Consider the following 23,810-nt stretch of genomic DNA (forward strand, 5'->3'; position numbering starts at 1 on the left):
ATAGACTGAGATGGCATTTGCTGTCTCCTTATCTAAGAAGGCTACTACCTCACAGCATTTTTGCAGGAAGAATCCTGGAGCAGATCCAGGAATCAATCAGCTTCCCTCCCCCCCTTTTTTTTGGTTCTACAGCAAGTTTGTGTACAATAAAGATTTTTTTAAAAAAAATCCTTTCTAACTCTACTTTACAATGAGACAAATCTGCATAAAGATTCACAGTTCACTGCAAACTCCTTTATGTGCTGAACACAAGCTGGTTTCGGCTCAAGATAACTTTATGGGCAGTGGATTTGCAGAAAATCTTAAAAACGTTAAGTGTGTCTAAAAAGGAAAGAAGGCATTGGCTTCAGCTGAAGTCCAAAATCTTATCAGGAGCAAAGAGTTATGCAGAAATATTCAGAACCCTGAAAGCAAGCTGTGTGGTTTGGAACCAGGGACGTGGTCTTAATTCCAAATGTCTGTGTTCTGAATTGGCTTACTGCAGCAAATCTGGGTAAAATAGGATTTAACTCATGGGCTATCCCACTTCATGAAAGTTCGTGATTCATGGTTCGTGAAATGCGCTGAACCACAAACCACACAGTTCGGTATTTTCCTGATTTGTGCCCCCCTCTAGTTGGGACATTTAATCCTCACCTCCTTGATGTGAAACAGGCTCCACCTTAAAAGAACGGACAAGGGCAAAATCCCAAAATATAAATTTACCCAGATCTAGGGATTAATAGATTTCCCTTGTCCTGTTTAATTGTTGCTCTGATGCTTGCATAACCATTGACTCAGGTTTGTGTGTGTGTTCCCTGTCACCTTGACAGCCACTTTGTATCAGACAAAACGTCCTGCAAATATTTTTATATATGCCTCTTGCTTGTTTTTCTACAGATTATTTGAAATTCTGAATGCCGTCGACTCTTGAAAGTTTAGAAAGATAGAGGAATTGTTGGAGCCCACTATCAGGTATACACACTACCTCTGATGTTCCTGATATATGTAGTCACCATTTCATGGGAAGAGAGCAATGCATGGATCTTCTGCGCACATGCTACAGGAAACCCATAGAAGATCTTCACATTACCCTCTTTACATGAAACAGCGAGTGTGTATGTGTGTGTCAAGTGCCATCAAGTCACCTCTGACCTATGTCAACCCTATGAATGAAAGACTTCTAAAATGTCCTATCAATAACAGACTTGCTCAGATCTTGCAAACTGGAGGGCGTGGCCTCATTTACCGAGTCCAGCCATCTCATTTTAAGTCTTCCTCTTGTCCTACTGCCTTCCACTTTTCCTAGCATTATTGATTTTTCCAGAGATTCTTGTCATCTCAAGATGTGACCTAAGTTACAGTAGCCTCAGTTTTGTCTTTTTTAGCTTCTAAGGAGAATTCAGGCTTGATGTGATCTAGAACCCACTTATTGGGTTTTTTGGCTGTCCATGGTATCTGTGAAACTCTCCTCCAGCGCCACATTTCAAATCTTAGTTTTCTTCCTGTCAGCTTTCTTCATTGTTCGACTTTCACATCCATACATAATAATGGGGAATACCATTGTTTGAATTATCTTAATCTTGGTCCCTAGAGAGACATCTTTTATCTTTAAGGATCTTTTCTAGTCCCCTCATGGCTGGGAAGTCTAAATTTTCTTCTGATTTCTTGGTTATAGTATCCATTTTTGTTGATGACTGAGCCAAGGAATAGAAAATCTTGAACCGTTTCAATTTCCTCATTGACAACTTTAAAATTGTGTAATTCCTCGGTTGTCATTCCTTTTGTTTTCTTAATGTTCAGCTATAATCCTGCTTTGGTGCTTTCTCCTTTAACCTTTATCGGTACTCATTCCAAGTTTTCACTATTTTCTGCCAGTAACATGGTATCATCTGCATATCTCAAATTGTTAATTTTCCTTCCACCAAGTTTCACTCTACCTTCTTCTAGATCTAATTCAGCTTTCCTTATGGTATGCTCTGCATAGAGGTTGAACCAGTAGGGAAACAATATGCATCCTTGACTGACACCTTTGCCAATTGAAAACCATCCTGTTTCCCCATATTCTTTCCAAACAGTAGCCTCTTGTCCTGAGTACAGGTTATGCATCAAAAGAATCAGATTTTATGGCATCCCATTTCTTTTAACACCACCTGTAGCTTTTCATCATCCACACAGTCAAAAGCTTTGGTGTAATCTATAAAACATAGACTGATTTTCTTCTGAAATTCCCTGGTATGTTCCATTAGCCATTGTAAATTTGCAATGTGAACTCTAGTGCCTCTTCATTTTCTGAATCCATCTTGAAAATCTGGCATTTCTCATTCCATATATGGTAAGAGTTTTTGCTGTAGAATTTTGAACATTACTTTGCTTGCATGGGAAATTAATACAGTGTTTTGATAGTTTCTGCACTCTTTGGTATCCCCCCTTTTGGAACTAGAATGTAGACTAAGCATTTCTAGTCTGTGGGCCATTGTTTTGTTTGCCGTATTTATTGACAAATTCTTGTTAAGATTTTGATGGACTCAGTTTCTGTTGCTTGAAATAGCTCTATTAGTATCCCATTGATGCCAGGAGCATTGTTTCTCCCAATTGCTTTGAGAGCAGCTCTCACTTTACTTTCTATAATTTCTGGTTCTTCAACAAAAGATTCTTCTTTGAAGGTATCTGTCATTCATCTCTTTTGTATAGTTCTTCAGAGTATTGTTTCCATCTTCCCTTTATTTTATCCTTATCCAATATGGTATTTCCATGCTGATCTTGCAGCATCCCAAGCTGTGGTGTGGCTGAATGTGGTGCCTTCCATGAGGATAGTTAGGTAGGTGGCCGTGTTGGTCTGCAGTAGAACACCGGGATTTTCATCCAGTGGCACATTAGGATGGAAATTCTGCTGTTACAAAGATTAGAGTCCCCCATGCAAGATGGATGTAGCATAGTTGAAAAGTACATCAATCCAGAGGACCTGTTTCTTGATGTTGTGAGCTGTATGCAGTAATCAATTGTTTTATTTGCAATCCAGTTATTTTAGCATAAGATTTTATGGACTGCGCTCAAAACTCATGTCACCAGAGGCACAAAATGACTTGTCAAATGGTGAACATGTCTGATTATAGACAATAAAAATTGTTGAATTAGGAGTATCTATCTGAAACTCTTTGGTTGAAAAATGGTGACTTTGAGTTCAGCAATAGTGTCCTGGGCAATTAAAACATTCCCTTTCTGGTTTCTGAACATTGCCATTTTTTTACAAGGATGTAACTCTGCTTGAAATTGTCCTGAAAGCCACCAAGTGAAAAAATACTTTGGAGACAGACCATACTAAATGTGACTGGAAAATTGTGGATGACTTAATCTCGATATGGTGGCTTTAGAAGAAGCACACGGGTGCGAAACTGGATACTTTGAAGCTGGCAAGCCCGTTGCTACCTCCAGCCAGGAGTTTACAGTAAAAAATTTTTGACTTACTGGCCAAATTGATTTATTCTTCACTGTGCGGTGTGAAATTTAGTTCTGTACTTCTGAACATAAAACTTCATTGTTGGATTGTGGTCCCTGTGATTTTTTGGTTTGCATTGCTTCTGAGACCACCCCCCTCTTTGGATTCAGCCACCTTGACAAAGCTCAGCAGGTCTGTGATTAGTCAGTCAGTTCCTGGATGGGAAAATTCTAGGAAACCTACCCCTGAGGCCTTAAGCTCATGGCAGAAGAAAAGTGTGTTCTAGGTATATTAAAACTAATAAGGATGATTTTGAGTTCCTTATCCCTGCTGTTTCAACCTAAAAATCCCTTCATTGGTTTTGCTTCTCCCTTGGACAAACTGAGCCCGTTTTTCTTTATTTTTGTGACATTTTCTGTTTCCTGTCACTGATTTTTTTTCAGATAAAATATATGCAATTCTCACATTATTTGGGTGACAGTAAATCAACAGTATACATATATTATACGCATCAATGATTTACACAGTGTATAGAAGTGCCATGTAAACTGTACAGAAAATCTTATAATGTTTGTACACCATGCAAACAAATCTACAAAACCAGCAGTGAAAAACAGAGAACCCAAGAAGATGAGAATATAAAAAGAAACACATATCAAAAGAAACAAAATGAGGACCGTTCTCATCCTTATTAAGAATCTAATAAAAAGGAATGCCCAACATGAGACAAAAGGCCAAAGATTTCCCAGAAAATTGGTGCTTCTTGGGGCCCAATCCATGCCACTGGGGTTACACAGGCATATCGGCAGATTTCCCTGCAGAAGTTCAGTCTCCGAGCAGATAATTTGTATATCACTGTTGCCAGGATGGTGCTGTAAACTGTGCTGGGGGAGGAATGGAATGGATGGGCCGATTCTACATGATGGATGGCCCAAGATGGAAACAGAAGTTCTTCAGCACTGCCCAGGAGGAAATAAAGGAGAACCTGGAAGACAACAGGGAGCTGGAGTTGAAAGTGTCACTTTTAAAAAACAACTGATGATGGATATGGTGGTGCTTGGTGCAAGTAATGGCAAAGTGACAGGGAAGCATATGACTAATGAACATGAAAAATCACTTTCCAGGAAGGAAACACAACACTTGAGGACCTGAAGAAAATGTAGTTTGCGTCTGAGCGTGATGGGGCCATTAGTGTGAGACCAGGGAGATATTGAGTGGTGGGGAGAATGAAATTCTTCCAGGTTCAACATGGTTAGTCTAAAGTTTTCAATGAGAAAAATTCAATGCAGCCATTAAGAGCTCAGAATCGCTACATTTGTGAGTCTCCAGTTTCATCACAGCTAGGGACTTGCTGGGTGGCCTTGAGAAAGAAGACTGTGGCTGCTACAAGGATCAAGCTATAACAATTAAAATATATTCAAAATAAATATTTATTATACAGTGAACACAGTAATAAAATTAAAAGCAAAGGGACCTTGGGCCTTCCTCAGTGGTCAATAATACCGGTTTTTACAAAAAACAAACCCCCATATCCAGAAACCAATGTGTGTCAATTCTGCCTTGAGAATATTATCTGGAAATATAAATAGGGAGAAAAGGGAAAAAATAATTTGTTATAACGGGAATAAACTTGTTTAATACTGTAAAAAACTCTTTTTGGAAAAACACAAAACCATTTTTACTTCATATATTGTGTGGCGATGGATCCATTTGCATGGTAACTGCACTCACACAAAACTCATTGGTGTTATAATCTATACAGCAAAAAATCCATATGAGCTAAATTTTATAAAAATAAACATTTAAACCTAAACATACTCCAATCTACAAACAAACCTGGTATTAAATTTCCAATATTTCTAGATGTGTGTATCATCAATCTGTAACTGAAATCAAATGACAGATTTGTTCTGTAAAATCAGCTATATGATAGAATGAAAGAAGACCCCAAAGTCCTGTCTCCTCAGTTTATAATCCTACTATATAAAAAGCAAGCTGTATTAGCGATGACTCACTTTTTATCCTTATGCAGGCAGACTGCCAACAACTCTGTCTTTGAGGCCACTGCAAAGCACCTGCTCGCCACCAGGAAGGGGCTCACTGAATCAATAGCCTAAGCACTCCTCCTTGAGCTTCCCCTCAGCACCTTCTCACTCTGGCCTCCAGGCCACTGTGAAGCACCTGCTTGCCACCAGGAGGGGACCTGCCGAATCAGTTTTCTAGAGCCCATTATATTTTTTCACACAATGGGTATTGTTGCTAGTGTGGAGATAATAACACTAGGTTACCTTCCCGAGCTGACTAAGAGAAAAGTTAAATCTAATATTTAAAAAGCTCTTCATCTGCACCATAAGTGTGGCTTTATAATCTTCATGAGAAACATGCTTACCAGCAAATCTTGCGCCTTTCCCCATGCTTTAGGAGAGCTAACTGCCGCTTCAAAGTATGTATATTTATTTACATTTTGGAAATATGGAGCTGTTTCCAAAACAGTTGGAAACATACTGTGGGGACTGCTGAGAGTGGGGTCTTGATGATGTCATAAGCGCTAACCAATAAGCACAGTCTATAGCTGGCTTTTGCTGCAAATTTAGAGAGATTTTCAGAGCTCTCCCTACAACCAGGTGACCACTGGTGGTGGGCAAACTCCCAGGGATTTGCCCCCTCACCTGCTGATCTGCCAGCAATCAGTAGGAGGTAGCAAGCCCCTGGAGTTTGCCTGCCACCTGCAGGCACCCTGGGAACATGTGGGGTGCCTCCTGGGGGGGCATAGTGATGTCACTTCTGGAAGTGATGTCACACCGACCGCGGGAGTATTCTCATGCTTTGTTTGGAGCTGATTTGACATAATTTCATAAGTGCTGGAACATGAAGAATGGCCATGTGAGCAAAACAGTGTAAATGCCAGGTCCTCCCCTTCCACCAGGAGGGTATAGGGACCTGGTAACCCTACCCACAACAGGGCAAAGATTGTTGTTCTGTGTGCGGGGAGATTTTCTGAACTGCTTCCCCTGCTCTCCAAATGTTTCTTCTGTTTTTGTTATGTCTTCATATAATACCTCTCCTACATGACCGGATTAACTTTTACAAATGATCTAGCCATATGATTGTAGGCCAGTCATGTTTGTCTTTCCAGGACAGTCCACCCATCATGATGAGGTGTAGTTTTTGTTATATGTTTACACAATTCTTCCCTGCCCCTGTGATCGGGTCATTTCTAAATATTACCCCACCCACCTGTGAAGCACTTACAGAAAACTGGATCCCATGGGGATAAGATAAAGTTTACATGGTTGCTCTCCCCTGCAAAACTGTTTTTTCTCAAGCTTGGTTGTCTTAATTTCAAGTCTGTGCCACCCCCATCTCCAATTTCAAGAAGGCAGCAGAGAATTAGTCTCTTCCTGTGTGTTTTGCAAAACTAAGCCGTGAAGACCCTTTGCCTGTTGAAAGATATAAAACTTACCACCTAGCAGAAAAATTAATTCTCTGTCGGATAGACAGGGAAATCCTTTTTTTGCATTATATCAATGTCTCTTTTTTCATGTATGCTGCCAGTTCGGGTTTCCAGCAACACAATGGCCGGAACTGTGAAATTTCATGAGATTTGCCAGGCAAATTGGAACTATAAATGACATGACAGTAGCACTACTTTTCTTAGCTAGTAAATCCAAAAGTCACACTGATCCTCCTTCAAATGCACTAAGATAGCAACCTTGACTTTTTCACTACATCTCTTTTTTGTCCCCCCTTAGATCATTTTTATCATTTGGAAAGCTGGCAAGTTTTTAAGGGTGAGTGCAGAAATCTTCTAAGGAATGACTGAGAGGTATGACTGGGGGCGGGGGGATTAAGAGTATCATGGTGAGAGTAGGAGGGAGGGTGATGGAGAGGCAAGGTGAGGAGCTCCAAGTTTTCATTTAAAAGACACATCAGGTGTTAAAGAATGACAGTATCAAGGCTGTGCAGTTCCATATCAGAAATCTGGATTATAAAAAGGTCAGTGAAACAAGCAAGAATATCATATTCTCCATGGTATAATCATGGGCCGGTCATTTGCTGTAGGCGTGGTGTGCTTATTGTATGCATTAACATGGAGCAGTGCACTATCTGATATTTGTGTGCATTGGTTTAGACTCAAAGGGTGGAGTCCCTGCTCAGTTAGTCCTGTTCTGCTTGAGCTCCCTTGTCCTGAAACCAGTTGCTCCCGTCCCTGTATCTCCTTGCTATTAAGTGGAGGTTTTGAACACACCCGGCTGTGCTGTGTGAAGTTAAGAGCAGGAATTTGAGTGAGTAGGGATTCCTGACCTGCAAGCAAAAGTGAGCATGGCAGAGGGGGTGGGAGGAATGCAAATCAGCTTCAGTGGAGAGGGACAATGATTCAATGGTCAGGCACATGTGTTGACTGCAGAAAGTCCCAGATTAGAGATGGGCACGAACCAGGAAAATTATGAACCATGCAGTTTGTGGTTCATTGTGTTTCGCAAACCATGAACTTTCATGAACTTTGCTTCAGTTGATGAACAGGTTCATTTGGTTTGTGAAAACATCACTTCTGGGTCAGCAGAAGGTCTGTAGAGAGCCCATGCCCTCATTGCCTAGGAAACTGATTGATCAGCGCCAGGCTGCCTGGGGTGACAAACTGAAATCTGAACCAAACTAATCAAGCTGAAATTTGTCACAGTTCATGAGAAATGAGCTCCCATGAACAGCTGCTTCACAAACCACTGGCCCAGCTGGCTTCACCAGCTGGCTTCAAGTGGAGGAGTAGGGAATCAAACCTGGTTCTCCAGATTAGAGTCCCTCATTCTTAACCACTACACCAAATTGGCTTTCCAGTGGCATCTGAAGAGTCTTGCCTGAGGCCCCATATAATGGTATATAGTATTTAAAATATTTCAGTTCAATCAGTGTCAGAGCGTGGCCATTTCCACACACATTGAATAATGCACTTTTGCAATCCTTTGGAAGTGGATTTTTTGTTCCACACATGGAAAATCAGTTTCAAATGTTCACTAAAGAGTATTGAAAGTAGATTATCCAACGTATGTGGAAGCAGCCCATGTGTTTTGCACGCTGAAAGGCCTCAAGTGGAATCCCTGGCATCTCCAGGTAAAAGACCTTAGAAGACAGGTATTGGGGAAAATCTTGCACAGAGCTGCTGCCAAAGTAGACACAGCTGAGCTAGATGGACCAAGGATCTGAATCAATGTAAGGCAGCTTCATAAGTTCTATAACAGTCAGGAGGAGGAGTGGTTCAGTTGTAGAGAATGTGCTTTGCAGGTAAAAGGTCCCAAGTTCAACCCAAGGCATCTCCAGTTCATGAAGGGATCCCCAATAGAAGGGATTGCTCCACCTGAAATCCTGAAGAGCTGCTTCCCGTCAAAGTAGGTAATACTGCTCCACATGGAGCAGTGGTCTAGCTTGGTAGAAGGCAGGTTTGTATGTTTATTGTAACATGGATAAACTTCAGTGGGAAGGACCAAAGCAATAGAGGGCATCCTTTGTCCGTAGAAAGGCCCAAGGTCAGTCCTTCACATCTCCAGTAGAAGTCTGAAGAAGGTGACTCTTGAAAGCTTATGCACTCAAAATCTTGTTGGTCTCTCAAGTGCCACTGAACTCTAATCTTGCTGTTCTACTGCAGGCCAACATGTACCCAACTATCTCCAATTAAATATCTCAGATAACAGATGTTTAGAAAGACCTTTTTCTACCTGAGACAACGGATAGCTGCTGCCTGAGCTACATGGACCCAAATCCTGACTGGCAATGAAGCAGCTTTGTATCCTATCTTTCTACACCTTGAGCTGATACTGCCAGAGAAATCCATGCAGCACACACATCAAAATGATATGAGCGGGCTTGTGGCAGCCTCCCAGTATCTTTGAGAGGTTTGAAGCCCCCTCTGACATCTATTGTTCAAGTAACATAAGTGCAGCGTGTCATTGAAGGCAATCAAGGAAATGGTAATTAACACAGCAGGCCCCAAAATCGAAGACATTTTTCTAGAGGGGCAGGCTGGGTGGGAGGGAAACAGGCTGGCTTCAAGAGTGGCACAGTAAGAGCGAGAACTTTCTTTTTGAAACCGAAGATGCACTTTTTTGCCACTTTACTCCTCCTCTTCCTAATTAGTAATTATGTATGCCTGCACTTCTTTCCACACATACTCTTTTCGCCCTTTGCCCACCCTTCCTTCTGCTGAATTGCTCTTGAAATCCATCTCAATTCAAACACCCTTTCCTTCCCTCTTCCCCTTTCTTACTAAGTACTGCTCCTGAAGCATTTTCTTTAATATTGGTTGTGTTGGAACGTTGCAGAATTTACTGGTCAGGAAGAACAATCAAGCTCAACAGCTCCTAGTGAGGGTGTTGAACCTGCAGAGAGATTGTTTCCCTTGTTTTTCACAGGCACTGCTTTTGAGGATGAGCATTTAACAGAGGCCTTGCACAAGAGATGCCAACCGAAGGGTTATAGGCCCAAGGGTTATAGGCCCATGGCTCTTAACCTGGGGCACGCAGCTGGGTCGCAGATATTGCTTGTACCGTGTGGAAGATGTTAGAGGAGAGGAAGAACTCCACCAATTTGTACCTTGATATCAGGAACAGCTGGAATGGAAACATCACCTGTCAGATAATTTAATTTAATTTAATTTAATTTATTATATTTATATTCCGCCCTCCCTGCTTTCGCAGGCTCAGGGCGGATAACAAATACAAACATGTTTAAAAACATTTAAAAACATTAAATAATACATTTAAAAACATTTAAAAACATTAAATAATACATTTAAAAACATTTAAAAACATTAAATATAACAATTCATGCTGCCCAGTGGTTCATACATGCCTCTGTGTTTGCATAGGGGTGATGGTTTAACCCCCCCTTCACGGGGGGGGGGGGGCGGGCACTGCCCGGCTTTGCTTACATCAACACACCTTGACTATTAGGGTTGCCTGGCCCCCACTGGGGTTGAGGGAATCCCCTGCTATCAGGCCTAAATCGGCCTGCAATGGGCCACTGAGGAGCGCAGGAGCGTTCCCACACTCCACAGTGGCCCGTTCCAGGCCGACTCAGTCCTGATCCAGGCCAATTCAGGCCCCAAGTCAGGCCACTGCAGAGTGCAGGAGCACTCCCACACTTCTCAATGGCTTGATCTGGCCCAATTTGGGCTGAATCGGGTCAGATTCAGCCCCCCACAGAGCTCAGGAGTGCTCCCAGGTCAGCCACAGCTTGTACAATGACATCACTTCCCAGAAAGTGATGTCATCACATGGCCCCAGGAACACACGCACAAGGAAAAGAACATAAAGTAGGTGCTGGGTCCCCCGCTAGGAGGACAGAGGGACCTGGCAACCCTAATGACTGTAGCCCTGGGCTATTATTTAAGTTATTGTGGGTGCAAGATGTATGGTGAATATACTGCAGATGGGAGCTGGTATATATGGGGGTAGGATTTATTAAAGTTGGCTAGTATCAGGCCAAGATGCTCACTGCTTATCTAACTTCTCTAGCATTCTAAGAGTCAACAATACAAGGACCTACTACACTCCTACACTAATATTATACATTACCAGATCTGAAGGAACAAAGCTGCACAGTCCCCAACCTTTTTGAACCTGCAGGCACATTTGAAATTCTGACACAGTGTGGCGGGCCCAGCAACAAAATGGCTGCCACAAAATGACTGCTGCATGAGATGCAGCCAACCACAAAATGGCTGCTATAGCTTACCTTTAGTTGCACACTGAAGATCCTTGTGCTGTGAAAGCACTTTCTGTCAAAGCAATGTTTTAAAAAATCTGCACAGCCAATCAATATTCCAATGGCCAATCAGAAGCCATGCTTTGCAAAAAATAATAACATTCGATTTATATACCACCTGTCAGGACAACTTAATGCCACACCCAGAACAGTTTACAAAGGTTGTTATTATTATCCTCACAACAATCACCCGGTGAGGTGATTGGGGCTTAGAGAGCTCTGAAAGAGCTGTGACTAGAGATGGGCACGATCGGAATCATGATGTGAAAAAAACCCCGATAATGGTGTTTGCGCCATCGGGACTCAGCTAATCGGTTCCGTCCACGGTGACCGATCCAGCGTTTGGGGGGGGGGGCTTGATCGAGGGGGGCATCATGATCTAATTGGAGAGCCAGACACTCAGGCGCCAATAATCTATTCCCCTAGCAACGGAGCCAGGAGAATGCCTGAGCTGTGTTTGCCCTCCTGTCACCCTGGAAAACCGAATGCAAGCCCAGCTTTCCTTGATTAGCAGGCTTCCTTCAAACCATGGAGCAGCAACCCAGGGGAGGGAGGGGGAAGGGGGTGTTCTGAAGCCATGGGCACAAAGGTTTTTTGCTTTTTTTAAAAAATGGGGCTTTGTAGGAGGAATGGGTGTTTTTCTGTCTGTCATTCTCTGTTTTTAACCTGCTTTTAAAACACTGTATTTTGTGGGAAAACCTCATTCACGGTTCTGTGTGTTTGTTTAAAATATGCTTTTTGAAGACTGGCTGCTTGCTTTTAAAATCAGGTGGGGAGGAACGGAGGATTCTGTCCCTTCTTTTTTTAAAAAGCTGGCTGAAACATGTTGGCGGGGTGTCTCTCTCTATTTGGAGAGGCAGGGATAGATTCCACCCCCCTCTGCTCTAAGTGTGTGAGTATGTGTGATGTCCCCTCCCTGAGGGGAGGTGGCTCGTTGCCAGGTTAAAAACTCCCCCCCCCTCTGCTCTAAGTGTGTGTGTGTGTGTGAACATCCCCTGCCTCCCCGTGCCTGCCGGGCCTGGCGGCTGCTGCCACCAACCACCGTTCCTATGTCACTGGAAACAACAGGGTGCCTCCCGCTTTGGCATCCCCGATTCCCGATTCCGGATCGGAAACAGGACTTGATCGGTTAGAATCAGTGACCTAGGTTCAGCGGCGGCCCGGAGCCATGAACAGCTTGATCGGTATTTTTTTTTTTATCATGCCCACCTCTAGCTGTGACTGACTCAAGGTCACCCAGCTGGCTTCAGCTGGAGGAATGGAGAATCTAACCCAGTTCTCCAGATTAGAGTCCTGCTGCTCTTAACCACTACACCAAACTGGCCCTACCTGACCCCACCCACTTTCTAAAGTGGGCACCAGGAAAGGTGTTGACAGGCACAATTGCGCCTATGGGCACAAAGGTAGGGACCCCTGCCTTACTGGGATGCTGCAGGAAGAAAAAATAGATGTGGCTTGTATAACAGAGGTGTGGTTAGAAGAAAATTATGTGGTATGTGTCCCAACTAACTCCACCTGGATGTGTAGTCCCTACATCACCTTGCAATGGAGGCTGAGAAGGAGGGGCTGCTATTTTCCTTCATGAGTCCTTCAACTTCTGCAGACCTCTGGTACAAACTATAGCTGGCATTAATTGTATGCTCCTTTCATTGGGAACTAAAGTTAGATTAAGTATTCTACTTATTGACCTCTCAGATCACCAGTAAGCACCTTTTCTGAGTTTGCAAAGGTGCTCAGATGAGGTGTTGGAGACAGCTAGACTGATTGTTCTAGGGGTCTTCAACATTTGTGTTGAATGTTCCACATCAGGGCTGGCCCAGGAATTCATAACTTCCATGGCAGCCCTGGGCCTCTCTCAAATAGTCACAGGCCCTACACAGGAAAGAGGCCATACTTTGGATTTAATAGTTTGCAACTTTGCACTGAATTTTTGAGGGAAAGTCTTGTTTCAGAGTTGGAGATTTAGCTTGAGCAATGGTCTGACCATTATCTTTGAAGGCAAAAGTGAATGTGGCCCTGAAACCCCACAAAAGGTGGGGGGACATTAAAATGGTTTGTTCCAAAGGCTCATAGATCCTCTTAGATTCCCAAATGCCCTGGGGAATTTTAGGAATTCAAACACATGCTCTATGGAGGCTGCAGTAGGACCTTGGAATGTGAAGTTCCTTGAAACTATTGACAACATTGCTTCTATCTGACCTCTCTGACCCTTGGGATGGAAGCCATGGTGTACCATGAAGCTGGGTGACCTAAAGAGGACTTGAAGCTGTCTAGATAGAAAGACACTGGCAGAAAACTCATGCTGAGACTGATAGAGCATGCTGCAAATCCCACTGGAAGATCTATGAAGCAGGATTCATGCCAGTCTATGGCTCTGGTAGCTCTAGTTGATGATCTCTGTCTGAATTAGACAAAGGTCATGCTTCTTTGTTGCTCCTCCTGGATATATCTGCAGCCTTCAGTATAGTAGATCATGCCATATTGCTGAGGCATTTGGAGGCAAAAGTGGGTATCAAAGTTGTGCCTTGGAATGGTTTAAATAATTTCTCATGGAACAGACTCAGAATCCCCCAATTTCAAATAAATTGGACAATGTGTTCTGATTTTATAGTCCCTTGAATAAGGTGCCCCAACAAGCCATCCTTTCAGGATAGAGGAAAAATATTTGAAAATGGCCACCAGGTTCCTGGAGCAGCTTTTTAAAACAACATCTTAATAACTGTAAATAAAAGTCATCTTTCCAGAATGTCTAGTGAGGTGCCACCTGCCCCACCAATCACATTGTAGAGAAATATGAGCATTTGTTTAATTGAGGCAAGCTCTCATTGCATTGCAACTGATTTGCTGGGAGTATGTGCGGGGGTGGAAGACCACCTGTTCTCTCTTTGAAGAGCCACCCAAGAAAAGGAAAGGAAGACTACCTATACAAACCTAAGCACTGAAAATTGTGATGTTACATAAAATCACTAATTAATCTGTATAAAGGTGGGAAACCGGTTACCCACTAATGAAAGGCAATAAGAAACACCAACAAACCAAAGAAACTTCCCCGCGCACAATGAACAACAAGACACAAACTCCTCAGAAGCACAAAAAAGGCAAATCAGAAGCACACACTCCTCAGAAGCACAAAAAAGGCAAATCAGAAGATCTCTGAGATGGGGAAGCTCTGTAATGTCTCCTTAGTTTTGCAGACCTGCCTTTCTCTGCCTAACTGCCAAAGATGAACATGCTCATTGAATGTTCTCAGCTGGATCAGGTAATTTATTCATTCTTAAACTGCTGCCTGGAAACTGTAGTTTGATCCAATGAGACCTGAGCATTTGGATCAAGAAGAATGCCACCAACTATACATTTAAAAAAATGAGCATGTGCACTTGGATTTTAAACAATAGATGGGCTGCCCTTCGTAGCTGTAGGATACCTGCAAGCCAGTAAATTGGAAGCATGCACCCATGGTGGCTACTGAGCCAACTGCCAGGCTGAATACTGCCAACTGTGCAGAAGTGTTTGAAATACTGTTCACTTTAATTTGTGAACACAGACAAAGCAATTAAAGTGTGGGTCTGTACCTGCCAGCCGTGCCAAGAGTCGCATCCAGCCCCAGCCCAACCTCTAGTTCACCCATGGGTGTTGGCATGCACACCATGGTCCTGCCTCCACATGGACTTCGCAGGGCCATTCAAGGACAAATGTTCCTGATAGCTGTGGATTCCTTCTACAAGTGGTTGGAGGTCATTCCAGTAACCACCATGTCCACCACCGTTGTCATTCAGGCACTCCGTCGCCTCTTCACAACATACAGACTTCCAGACACTACCATGTCTGACAATGGGCCCCAGTTCATGGCGGCAGAGTTCCAACAGTTCCTGGCTGATAATGTCATCCGGCACATCATGTCTGCTCTGTTTCACCCTTTGACCAATGGGCAGGCAGAGCAAATGGTGAGAACGACAAAAGACAGTCTCCGCAGGATCACACAGGGAGACTGGTATGCTCAATTGGATGTGTTCTTACCACAGCAGCAGGTAATACCCCACTCCACCACAGAGTGCAGCCCAGCAGAACTCCTGATGCACAGAAGGCTCACTACCACACTTGACAGACTGCATCCGGACCTGTCGATGGAAGAACCACAGCTACCCATGGGAGAGGGAAGAGTGTTCCAACTGGGAGATTTGGTCTACACCCAGAACTACAGCGATGGCCCAACCTGGTTGCCACCATCAGTGCAAACAGCGACTGGACCAGTGACTTATAGGATGCTCACGGCCAACAGCCGAGAGTTGTGTCACCATCTGGATCAGCTAAGGCAAAGATGGCCAGAAAGAGCAGCTGCAGACGGAAACATCCCTGTGGCCAGTGCTCCGGAACTCATTGCAGCACCCAGCGCAGAAGGGACTCCTGTGCAGCTGATTCCAGATCCACCAATGACTCCGCATCCAAAGGCAAACAACACTATGGAGAGTTCTCTGGGACTGTGTTCCAGCCCTGTTGCAACGCCAGCACCAGAGCAATCAACAGCCATGGATTCGCACACTCCTATGGAAGGAAATGGACTGTGGCATTCTCAGCAGACGTGGGCTCCACCCTGCTATCTAAAGGACTATATTTGTCATCGGGTTCAACCTGACTTAGGCGGGAGGGGTGTAGTGTACTGGGAGCTTCAAGCAGAAGGCTTTAGTAGGTAGGTTCTGTACAGCTGCATTCCGATTGGCTGGGTTGTTGAGCCGGCTAGTCAGGATTCCCCTACAGACTAATGAACTAGCAAATAGGGTTTCTGGATACCGGGAGTTTGCTATCAGTTGAGTTTAATTGTGGGCATGTTTTGGTAGGGAGTTGAGTGCTCTGTAACTGCTTGTTGATGTTTGTGCTTTGAGTGGTGATGTTCCTGTTAATAAAAGAGTTATTGGAAATCAGTTGAACTGTCGTACCCACTATATAATATGGGGGATTCCACTTTTAAACAGGTGATTGGTGAAGATCACAGCTTCATGCAACAAAAGTGGATTGGTTATGTGGTTCCTGGGTCACATCAGTTGTTTCATAGTCTTGTTTAAGTCTGAGCTCAGAGTTGATTAAGAGCTAGGGAGCTGAGAAGCTTTGGAAAACACGCTGGTGAGGGTGGGAAGGTGACTCTAAGAATACTTGTTCTGGATTGAGCTCAGGAGTGGTTGTTCTCATTAGAGAATGTTTGTATTTCTTAAGTTCCCCAGACTCCATTGAGCTACCTGGAAATCTTTTTGTGTATTCAATAAATGTGGTTGGGTTGGCTGCCTTTTAAGCAATTCTCTCTTTCTGGGAAAGAAGACATTTCTGGACTTTCTCTTGCCAGCTTGAAATTACACTCTCTTTCCCAGCAGGAACAGGGTCTTTTAAAGAGAGGCATATTTTGTACAACACTTCCTTAATCAATTCTGAATCCAAAATTATGGTCTAGAAATTGGAGGAGAGGCTATTTGGTTGAACTACTGTAGTTGTTAATATAGAAAAGAAAGGGTTTATAACTATGGGCTATCTCACAGTGGACTCAAGGTGTACCATTCTCCGCACCAATATACATATCATTTTAAGAACAATGACATGATTCCTTTTCTGGTTTTTGACTACTGAAAACAGACTGTCCTGTTTCTCAATTTCCTATACTCTTTGCCTTTTACTTTAAAGTTGTGAACTTGTGATTATTATTGCTTTTCTCCACCTGTTTTATTTTGGTCTCTTCTCTCTCTAATTTGCTAGAAGGGCTCTATGACACCTTTTACTTCAAATGAGATTTTTAGTCTAGCAATCCTGATTAACTTGTCTCTCCAGATAGCAGCCATCTGAATAAATCAATGGACATTCCCCCCTCCCCTTTCTCTATTCTGTTTTAGTTTATGACCTTTATACCGAGCCATATTTAAGTAGAGAGGAAAGACGGCACACTGTAGCTCCATCTTGTCAGATCTCAGAAGCTAAATAATGATGAGGGACCAGCAAGGAAGACTCTGCAGAAGAAGGCAATGGCAAACCACTTCTGATTCTTACTTGTTTTGAGTTACTTGTTTTGAGTTACGTGTTTTGAGTAGACTGTGGTTGCCATAAGGCCATTGCATCTTAATGGCATATGCATCTTTATATTAAGGTCGAATTTAGATAGTGTGGTGCAGAGACTAAGAGTGCTGGATCTGATAGTCTTATGTTCAGGTCTGCACTCTGCCAAGAAAGCTTGCTGGATGACCTTGAGCTACTGATTTTCTTTCTCAGCCTAACCTACCACAAAGGGTTGCTGTGAGGATAAAATAAGAAGGCAGAATCACATATTCTGCTCTGAGCTCCTTAGAAGAAGGGTGGGATAGAATGTCGTACAGTGGTTAAGTGGTTCAGATGCAAATCAGCACTCTACTGGTTTGGATCCCACTACTGCCATGAGCTCAGTAGGTGGCCATGGATAAGCCACTTTTCTCAGTTCCAGCTCCCGCATTGTGGGGATAATAATAACACTAACTTGTTCACTTCTCTGGGTGAGGCACTAATCTGTCTAGAAGAGTGGTATACAAGTGCAGCTGTTATTGTTATTGTTATCGTTATCGTTATCGTTATTGTTATCGTTGTTGTTGTTGTTGTTGTTGTTGTTGTTGTTGTTGTTGTTGTTGTTGTTGTTGTGGACTTGGGATGGCTAATTCTGTTGAAAGATGACCTTTGCAAACTTTCTGATATTTAGGACAATAGAACAATAGCCTAGACCTATACTGTCCTGTCCTGCAAGAAGGCCTGAAGAAAAAACAAATTTCAAGTTACCACAATGTATATAGGAACGCAAAGACAGGAACTGAAGGTATAGGAATTAATAGCAGGAAACAGGTAGCAGCAAGCTGGATGCAGGACATTTGTCCAGACATTTGCTCTAGAAATGTGAAAAGTTTTGAGACTGACAACTTGTTTCAACAGAAATCAAAACCAGATTGAATGAATCAGACAGACTTTTCTTCCCAGGCTCTTTTTGCTGCCTGAAAGAGCAGTGGCAGGAAGCATGGGTTGCTGGCAAGATCTCTTCCACCATAGCAGAAGATCTGGCAGCCCTGTCACAAAGGCAAGGGAGAGCCTGCTTGGTGTCTTCCGTTCCTTCAGCACTCTGGGGGTGTATCCAGCCATCTTTTTCACTCCCTCTCAACCAGTTCTCCTCCTTATTACAGACCCCGTTTCACGTGGATTTTGTCCATGACTCCCAGCACAGGCTTTTTTGGTGGCCAAGTGGGACTCCTCCTTGCTTTTTCACCAGCAGAAAAGCTGGTTGAATCCAACCTTCTGTTATCTCCTAATGCATATTCCAATGTCATTGATTAATGGTATTGGACGTCCATTATGGCTTTTGGGATGGTGACTTAAGGAATCTAACTTCTGAGTTTTTGAGGCTTTTTTAAAAAGGTTATAGTCTGTGTCAAGGATTTTGATGTGGCTACGCTATGCAAGTCCTCTACAGATGCCTTGTGCTAGTGTTCAAGGCCCTTGTATTTTGGGACCTAATATATGCACCCCATTTGATCTGTCTAATGTCAGGATTGCTGCCTTATAGAAACCTCTTTTGAAACCCCACCAAAAGTCACCATCTGCAAGCTTGAGAGTTACTGATTTTGGCAGGAAAATGGCAGAAGGAGGAAAAAGTTAATAGTCCCTCATTCTATATATTACCTTCAGTATTATTAATTGGTAGAAAAGTGGGACATAACTATATTAAATAATTAGGGCTAGTACTGAACAAAGGGGCTGATGTGAAAGAATAAGAAGAGATCTGGAAGCGCTCGAGAGCGAGGCAACAATAACAATAATAAGGGGCAGAAGCTTTATGCCAGAAGCGGCTGTACAGACAAAAGTCTGCTGGCAGAATTCAGACACAATATTTATAATGATACCATAATATAAAAATGGTGGGGGCATTACTTGTATGAAACATAAATTTTCGTTTTATGCACAATTTGGTTTCAGCGATATTTTTTTTTTGCTCCACTTTGGATTTAATTTGCTTAAAATACATAAAGGCAGGAGGGCCAAAGAATCAAATAGCTCGAAAATGGTTGCCAGAAACTCAGATGTTTATGTACTTGTTATTCTGTGCACAGAGCGCATTGGCGTGATTCTCAGCTTTGTCAGATGCATAAATTCAGTGCCAAAATGAATTTAGAGGCAGTGTTTAGAGTTGAGGCCGAGCATCGTAAACTCAGAAGCTGCCTGCATTAAAGGAAACCCTGCTGCTGTAAGTGCATCATTGCTGCTGGTCTGTGAAAACCACTCAGGCAGGTGTGCTGCAAAAGGCAAGAGGAAGGGAGGGGTCAGGATTTGTAGTGATACGGCAGAGTTCTCTAAACGACGGAAGGAAAAAACACGACTTGCTTTCAGGTGTATGTGCTATGTTGGGTACCATTTCTGATGGTGAAGAAGATACTTGGCTGCTGGTTCACCAGGGGACATTGGAAGCCTCGGGGCATTTGGAACACAGCATCTTAACCTTCTGGCCCTCCCCAACTGGCTGCTGAACAGTTTGCTACCCAGTGACTTAATGGCAGGTAATGCTGTGCCATTTTCCTTGGCTGATTTTCAGAGGTGGAAGTTGCCCCAGGCTAAGTGGTTAACGTAATTCTGTTGGACCTAGGCAGTCCTCTATGGAGAAGATTGCAACGGTTTTGCAGCATCCCCTCTAGAACGATGCTTCACTGAACCTCGCACAATCCTGTGACATGAGGTTAGTCCAGCTCTTTTATTTTGCAGCTATTTCCACCACTGTCTCACATGCTGGGGACATGTATTTATGAAATGTGCTCTCATGTGCTCATAACTCTTTCCTGCAAAAGCAGTGATTCCACAATTCAGATACAAGTCATATTGTCTGTCACATGTGCACGGTCCACAATAGTGCATTTACTCTTCCACAGTCTAGGGCTGCCAACCTCCAGATGAGACCTGGAGATCTTCTGGAATTACAGCTGATCTCCATACTACAGAGATCAGTTCCATGGGAGAAAATGGCAGCTTTGTAGGGTAGACTTTATGGGACTATATCTTGCTGAGGTCCCTCCCCGAACCCCACCCTCTCCAAGCTCCATCCCCAAATCTCCAGCAATTTCCCAACCCAGAGTTGGCAACACTGGTTGTCATAGCAAACAACAAAGACCTGAAAGCCTGTAATGTCTGGTGTGTGCAATTGGGTTAATAACGCATCTATAAAACCAGCACCGTTCAACAAAATGCACTAAATGAATTGATTTGTCGTTGCTTGACAGAGTAGCTGAGCTATAAATCTGAAAGGCTGTCATTCAAAGGTTTGTTATGAACTCACTGGGTGGCTTCAGACAAACCACTTTCTCTCAGTTCTCCACTCCATCCCCCATCTTGCGCTGTGCTTTCATCCACTTCCTTCTTCCAGCTACTTTGAAGTACACCTGAAGGGTCTGCTTGCTACAGAGGAAAGAGACAGACAAAAACAAAGATTAAATATCAACATATCTCAGGTATATTAAAGTCCTATGTGTGTCAGGACTAATGTATCTAAAGAACTGCCTGCTCCTTTACAATTTGTTTTATTTTATTTTACCTCATTTATATCCCACCTTTCTCCGCAGTGGGGACCCAAAATGGCTCATCTCATTCTTCTCTCCTTTAGTTGCAACTAACAGGAGATTTACCGGGGGTGTGTGCGTTCCTGATGATTTTGTGACATCATCTCCAGCATGACCCAGAAGTGAGAGCCAGTTTGGTGTAGTGGTTAAGAGCACGGGACTCTAATCTGGAGAGCTGGGTTTGATTCCCCACTCCTCCATTTGAAGCCAGCTGGGTGACTTTAGGCTAATCACGGCTCTCTGGAGCTCTCTCAACCCCACCCATCTCACAGGTTGTTTTGTTGTGGTGAGAATAATGACATACTTTGTAAATCGCTCTGAGTGGGCATTAAGTTGTCCTGAAGGGTGGTGTATAAATCGAATGTTGTTGTTGTTGTTGTTGTTAAGTAATGCCATTGCTTAGGGAACAAATCACGATACTCCAGCACTCACCCAAAACTCTGTTTTAATGCTAGAGAGTTGTCTGATATGATGTCATTTCCAGATTATTCCAGAAGTGATGTCATAGCATTGGCACAATGTCAATCACCCCCACCCATTTCCCCTCAAATTCCCTCTCCCCCACCATCAAGCCAGCATGGGGCAGACCAAGCCTCCCTATTTGCAATATTTATGCTGTGACTGATGGTTTTAGGTCATCATTTTACTGGTTGTGTATTTTAGGTGTCCTAGACCACCTTTTGGAATTTTTGAACAGATTATGAGGAAGACAAAAATAAATAAATAATGCTGAAAGATTCATCTACGTACGTGCATATTCAGTGTTCTTCTGGAATTCCTATCCTGTGCACTAGCGGTGATTTCGAAGTTCTTATCCCTGCTGTTCTAACCTGAAAATTCCTGATTTTGATTTTGATTCTTCTTTGTGTCAATCAAAACCATAAATCATTATTTTCCTTGTACTGAATATTTCCCATTACGTGTATGCATTTTCCAGCATTATTTGCCTCTCTGTAAACCAGCATTATATATCTCTTATAACTATAAATGTTGCTCCTGGGACATGCAAAACACCATGTACACTGAGTATAAAAACCATAACAAACTACATTCACAATGCAAAAGAATCTCCCAGAACAACATCTTAATGTGGAGAAGCTTAACCTTTGTAAAATATAAGAAAAGAAATGATGGAAAAAAGAAAGGCAAATCTATTTGTCAGGAGAGATACTTGAGGACTGATGGTGGTGGGTCTATCATAGGGTTGTGAACTCTGGATTGGGAAATTCCTGGAGATTTGGGAGTGGAACCTGGAGAGGGTGGGATTTGGTGAGGAGAGGGACTTCAATGGTTTATAATGCCTCCAAAGCATCCATTTTTTCCAGGGGAACTGATTTCTGTAGTCTGGAGAACAGTTATAATTAGAGATGGGCACGAACTGAAATAGGAACCAAAATTAAGCGCAAACCTGGCCGGTTCATGGTTCGCAAACAGCGGTTCATCAGATCCCATTTCTGACAAACTGCCACGAACTTTAGGCTGGTTCGTTTGGTTCATTTTTTGGTTTGGGACTGCAGACAGCCTGGTGCCAATCAATCAGTTTCCTAGGCAACCGGGGATGGACTTCCTACAGACCTTCTGCTGACCCAGAAGTGATGATTTTCTAACCCAGATGTGTCATTTTCATGAACCAAACAAACAGGTTCACGAACCAGGGGCAGGTTCATGAAAGTTCGTGGTTCGTGAAATTTGACGGACCATGAACCACATGGTTCAGTTTTTTCCCTGTTCATGCCCATCTCTAGTTATAATTCTGGGAGATCTCCAGGACACACCTGGATGTTAGCAATCCTATTCTACCATTCCTTCTGGTTGTAAGACAGAGCCTGTCCTGAGCACTAGGAGGAGGTAAATACTGAGAAGGCTTCCCCTCCCCCTGTAAAACAAGGATGCATTAAATATCTTACCTTGACTTGCAGTGCTGTTGCCTATCTTAGTGACAATATGCATTTGTAGACCACAAAGCCAGAGCCATCTTAAGACCATGACTTTTTGCATACTCAAGGCCCGAGGTTTAATCTCCACTATCCCATGATTGCCAATTCTGGGTCAGGAAATTCCTGGAGATTTGGGCAGATGGGGCCTGGGTAAGGAAGTGTTTAAGGAGAGGAGGGACTTCAACAGGGTATAATGACATGGAGTCCACCCTCAAAAGTAGCCATTTTCTCCAGGCTAACTGTTGTCAGGAGAACAGTTGTAACTCGAAGAGTTCTCTAGGCCCTGCCTGGAGATTGGGAACCCTAGGAAACAATAATTAAATGGATTGCAAGTAGGAGGCATTGTGAAAGTCCCCTTTTCTGCATAAAATGTCCGCCAATCAAAGCAGACAGTGCTGAGTGAGGTGGACCGATGGTTTGAATTTGGTACAAGGCAGCTATATAAGTTTACAATATGAGTTCTACCCAGGGCTTTTTTTTCTGGGAAAAGAGGTGGTGGAACTCAGTGGGTTGCCCTCGGAGAAAATGGTCACATGGCCGGTGGCCCTGCCCCCTGATCTCCAGACAGAGGGGAGTTTAGATTGCCCTCCATGCCACCGAGTGGTGCAGAGGGCAATCTAAACTCCCCTCTGTCTGGAGATCAGGGGGCAGGGCCACCAGCCATGTGACCATTTTCAAGAGGTTCCAGAACTCCATTCCACCACATTCCTGCTGGAAAAAAAGCCCTGGTTCTACCCACAAGCATCTTTCTGTCCTACTCACTCGAGTTGCGCTGAAGGCCATCAGGGAGTCCCCCTAACTACTGGGTGGTTTGACCGAGTGTGGGGGGCACTTTAGAAAAGAAGTAACTCCCACCCACCCCCCTTGTCATGCAAAGCTTTTCACGTGATCCTGAAAGCCTCTCTGAGGCAACTTTATTTCCTATTTTCCTCTCCCCGGAGGAGAAGAAAACAAATCTGTTGTTGATGAAGAGCAAATTCTACTTTTTCAAAAAGCGTTGCCTCTTTTATACATTTTGATGAAAGCTTGTTAGGGATTTTAAAACAAAGTGAGGCTGTAAAGTTAAGAGAAAAATTAATAAATAAGCCTCCACAAAACAAAGTG

Source organism: Eublepharis macularius, chromosome 13, assembly GCF_028583425.1.
Source record: "Eublepharis macularius isolate TG4126 chromosome 13, MPM_Emac_v1.0, whole genome shotgun sequence".
NCBI classification, from domain to species: Eukaryota; Metazoa; Chordata; class Lepidosauria; order Squamata; family Eublepharidae; genus Eublepharis; species Eublepharis macularius.